Here is a 5,179-nt window from a genome sequence, read left to right as displayed (position 1 = left end):
TATCCTTCAATACAGCGGGATAACAACCATAGTGGAGTCCAAACTCCATTGTGCCTTTCAAATATCTTAAAATCCTGATAAGTGCATCCCAATGTTCTTGACCAGGGTTACTAGTATATCTACTTAGCCTACCAACTGCGTAAGCTATATCTGGTCTAGTGCAATTCATTAGATACATTAAACTGCCTATAATTCTGGAGTATTCTAATTGGGATATACTTTTTCCAATATTTTTCTTAAGTTTTGAACTAAGATCATATGGTACACTCAAGGGAGTACAATCAAATTTGTTAAATTTTCTAAGGATCTTTTCAACATAATGAGATTGTGTTAAAACAATCCCTTCTGAATTTCTAATTATCTTAATCCCTAAGATTACATATGCCAATCCAAGATCTTTCATGTCAAAGTTCTCTGACAAAAGATTCTTGGTGTCATTTATAACATCTAGACTCGTACCAATGATTAACATATCATCGACATACAGGCAGATCAAAACTCCAGAATTACTTTCAAATCTACTGTATACACATTTATCAGAATAATTTATGGTAAAATCATTTGATAACACTACTTTATCAAATTTCTCATGCCATTGTTTTGGTGCTTGTTTTAAACCATAAAGAGATTTTATAAGTTTACACACTTTACGTTCTTGACCTGGGACTGCAAATCCCTCAGGTTGTTCCATGTAAATTTCTTCTTCTAATTCTCCATTTAGGAAAGCGGTTTTAACATCCATTTGATAGATTTCTAAGTTATAGATAGCACCTATAGCTATCAACATTCTTATTGTTGGATTCCTAGTTACAGGATAATAGGTGTCAAAAAAATCCATCCATTCTTTCTGTTTAAAACCTTTGGCTACTAATCTAGCCTTAAATTTTTCGATAGATCCATCGGTTCTAAGTTTCTTTATAAAAATCCATTTACAACCTATTGGTTTGCACCCATGAGGTAAATCCGTTAACTCTCATGTGTTATTTGACATAATGGATTCTATTTCACTATTTATAGCTTCTTTCCAGAAGTTTGCATCCAAAGAAGACATAGCTTCCTTAAAAGTAGATGGATCATCCTCTACCAAGAAAGTATAAAAGTCAGAGCCAAAGTTAGTAGCTTTCTTTGCTCTTAGACTTCTTCTAGGTTCTATCTCTAGGTTACCTTCTTCTCTACCTCTTTTTCTTCCTTTAGGTTCTTGGTTTTTTATATGAGGAATCCCACGATTACTAGATGCAACTTATGTTTGAGATATTAGAGATTGACTCACACTAGTTTGTTTAAGAGGAAACACCTCCTCAAAAATTCTGCATCTCTGGATTCTAATATAGTGTTTACATCTATGGAATTATGTTCAGATTTTACCATTAGAAATCTATAAGCTGCACTATTTTGTGCATACCCTATGAATACACAATCCACTGTTTTAGATCCTAACTTTGTTTTCTTAGGGGGAGGTAAGCTTACTTTAGCTAAACACCTCCACACTTTAAGGTATTTAAGACTTGGTTTTCTACCTTTCCATAACTCGAATGGAGTTCCATTTTCATTTTTATAGGGTATTTTGTTTAGTATATGATAAGCCGATAATAAGGCTTCTCACCACATGTTAAGTGGTAGCCCTGAACTAGTTAGCATGGCATTTACCATGTCAATTAGAGTCCTATTTTTTCTTTCTGCAACTCCATTTTGTTGTGGAGAATAAGGTGCCGTCATCTCATGAATAATTCCATATTTTCTACAATATTCAGAAAATTCATTTGAGGTATATTCACCACCTCGATCTGATCTAAGTATTTTAATTCCTTTTTCTAACTGATTTTCCACTTCAGTTTTACAGGTTATAAATTTTTCTAAAGCTTCATCTTTAGATTTAAGAAGATATACCATTGCAAATTTTGATTTATCATCTATGAAGGTAATAAAATATTTATTTCCTCCTTTAGTAATAGTGTTCTTTAGGTCGCAAACATCACTATGTACTAGTCTTAGAATTTCTGAATTTCTTTCTATTGATTTAAATGGTTTTTTGCTAAATTTTGATTGAACACATATTTGACACTTTGGTTTTTGTTCAATAGAAACATTTGGAATCATACTTAAGTTCACCATTCGTTTTATAGATTGTGAATTTACATGTCCTAATCTACCATGCCACATATCATACGATTCAATAATATAAGCAGAAAAATCAGAAATTTTATTGATTTCATTGATGGATACATTGAGCTTGAATAAACCTCCACAAGCATAACCCTTTCCAACAAACATCCCACCCTTGGTGAGAATAAACTTATCAGATTCGAAGACGAGCTTGTAACCGTGCTTGTTCAACAAGTAGCCAGAAATTAAATTCTTCCTGACTTCTGGAACATAGAGAACTTGGTGCAGTGTGAAAACATTGCCGGAAGTGAGTTTGAGATCAACCATCCCTTTCCCCATGACCTTAGCCATTGAGGAGTTACCCATGAAAAGCATTTCGCTTTCATCTACTTGATGATAGGTGACGAACGCACTTCTGTCATAACAGACATGTATAGTGGCTCCAGTGTTTACCCACCAATCACTCACATTGAACATCATGTTCACTTCAGAGTCTACGGTTATAAGCTTCTTCACTTCGGTTCCGTGAATAACAGTTCCAGATTCCACCATATTGGCTTGAGGAGCGAGTTTCGCTTGAGAGTTTCCGACATTTTGGGAAGTGTCTTTCCCCTTTCTATGTCGACATTGTCTAGCATAGTGTCCAAGTTTTTCGCAATTGAAACAACCCTCTTTCTTCTTATTTTTGTTTATCTTTTTGTTACTTTTGAAGTGGTTTCGGTTCTCCATCTTCTTTTTGTTTTGATGAGACCCAAAGTTTTTATTTGTTTTCTTCTCACTAGTTTCAACAAGATTGGCCTTAGAAAGGAGTTCCGATTCTTTGTCATTTTCATCACGATTCCTATGTTCTTCATCTATTCGGAGTGTTACTAGGAGATCTTCTAAAGATAATTCCTCTTTTCTATGTTTAAGACTTTTTCCGAATTCCTTCCATGAAGGTGGAAGTTTATCAATAATGGCCGCCGAATGGAAACGGTCATCCATTTTGATTCCTTCCGCTAGGATCTCATTCAATAGGAGTTGAAATTCATGAACATGTCCTAAGACGGGTTTTCCATCTACCATCTCAAATCTAAGATAGTTTCCAACTACATATTTTTTCACTCCGGCATCCTCGGTCTTATACTTTTTATCTAAAGCCCCCACATTTCTTTGGCGGTCTTCATTCCACAATACACGTCATACAAGAAATTCGTCATGGCACTAAGTATATAACCACGACACAAAAAGTCATCATTTTCTCATTTTTGAGTAACCTCGGATTGAGTGGGCTCATGCTCTTCGGGACTAGGCTTAGGTGTGGTCAAGACATAGGCAATTTTAAGAGTTGAAAGCCAAAAGAATAAGCGTTGTTGCCAACGCTTGAAGTTCAATCCGTCAAACTTCTCTGGACGAGTGTAATCTTCACCGGCCATGTTGAACTAATCCAATAATCTATCTTAAGATTGTTGGAAAAAATCTTGGGGTCAAATAGATTAGTTCAACAAAACTAGTGATATATTTAATTGAAATGAAATAAAGAAAGGCTTACCTTTGATGATCCCGAATGTAAACCGCAAATCCGTAACCTAAGATCAAAGCATATATGTGAGAAATTGAGAAGAATTTAGTGGTAGAGGCACGTTACGGATTTAATGCTACCCTTAAGATAGATTATCGCCCCCACCACGCTTGGTATGCAATCGGGTTCTCTTGCGACCTATCTCCAGGATACAACACCACTATACTTGTCTTTGACGGTGTGCACGCACCGGCTCTTACCTTGTAAACAACGGTTGATGCCAATCAAATTACCCACTTAAAAGAGAAACTTGCAAAGCTTTGAAAAGATTGAAACTTTCGAAACAGTACTCAAGAATAGAAAAGAATGAACAAAACTTCAAGAAGAGGAAAACGTGTGTATGTCAGAGGAAAAGAGAGAGCTCCTCTTGTATACACTGTTGTTGTGTATATATTAACACTCTTCAACGGCTCTTTATCTCTCTTAATGCACACAACGTTTGCAAAATAAAGACAAAAAAAAAGGGAAATGATATTTACGCCCCTTTCATCACCAGGGACACCCATTTGCCAGTGTACTTTGCAATCAAAGCCACTGGATTTTTCTGACATAAAGTGCATCATCTCCCTTTTTGCCATTGATACACTGAGGTTGAGTGTCCTTGGTGATCAAAAGGGGCGTAAATATCACTTCCCAAAAAAAAACGTATAAAATATTCAAAGGCATTTAAAGATTGCATAGTAACGATGAAATTTCAACCGTTTGAAATTTGATTCACATAAGACAAAAGAAAAAATCTTTAAAGCCAAAGCATTAAAAGCTTTAAATGATTAAAAAATTCAACAGTTGGTTCTTGGATCCTTTTCATCTGATGTAGCTATTCCTTTTTATAGCTTTTTTTGTAACTCCATGTCCTTGACAGAGAATTTGCATTAACTGTTTACTTTAGTTTAAATTTTAAACTTCAAATCGTGCCTCCATTTTTTGAAACAAGTGGATATTAGCATGTAACTGCTTTGATCCCCACGGGCAGATTATCAACCAGTGACTGGGTCCTATGTGACCTATTCTAAATTCAAAAATAAATGTAAACGAAAGTTTAAAAATTAATAAAGGGTTGGTATTATCAAAACAAGGGTTGACTATCAAATCAAGGCACATGCTGTGTGGCATGATAATATGATGATGGTCATCAACGGCACGTGAATGAACAGTCTAGTACGGATCATTGGATTGTCGTGGCCTTCACAAAACAGGAAAAATAAAAGAGAAAAGTATGGAATAGGGGTACTCATTACTTACAAATTACGGATTTCGAGTAGCTTTTAAATTAATCATCAAACACTAGTGATTCTTCAAAAACAGGTGGAAAAAGACCCCAATACCCTTTTGACATGATCATAGTCCTCGTATGTTGCCCTTCTGACAAATTCACAACCCAATGTCAATCATTATCTTTAAAGTATTATTTTATTATTTCTCACTTCCCTTTTGCCTGAGAACGGCTACGTTATTGAATATTTTATTATTTACACATCTCTTTTGGTTGAGAACAGTGACGTTATTGAATATTTG

This window comes from Tasmannia lanceolata, unplaced genomic scaffold, assembly GCF_043159265.1.
Source record: "Tasmannia lanceolata isolate RefF3 unplaced genomic scaffold, GAP_Taslan_0.1 ptg000006l, whole genome shotgun sequence".
In the NCBI taxonomy this organism is placed as follows: Eukaryota; Viridiplantae; Streptophyta; class Magnoliopsida; order Canellales; family Winteraceae; genus Tasmannia; species Tasmannia lanceolata.
The sequence above is the reverse complement of the archived record's forward strand: the minus strand, read 5'-3'. Positions refer to the sequence as shown.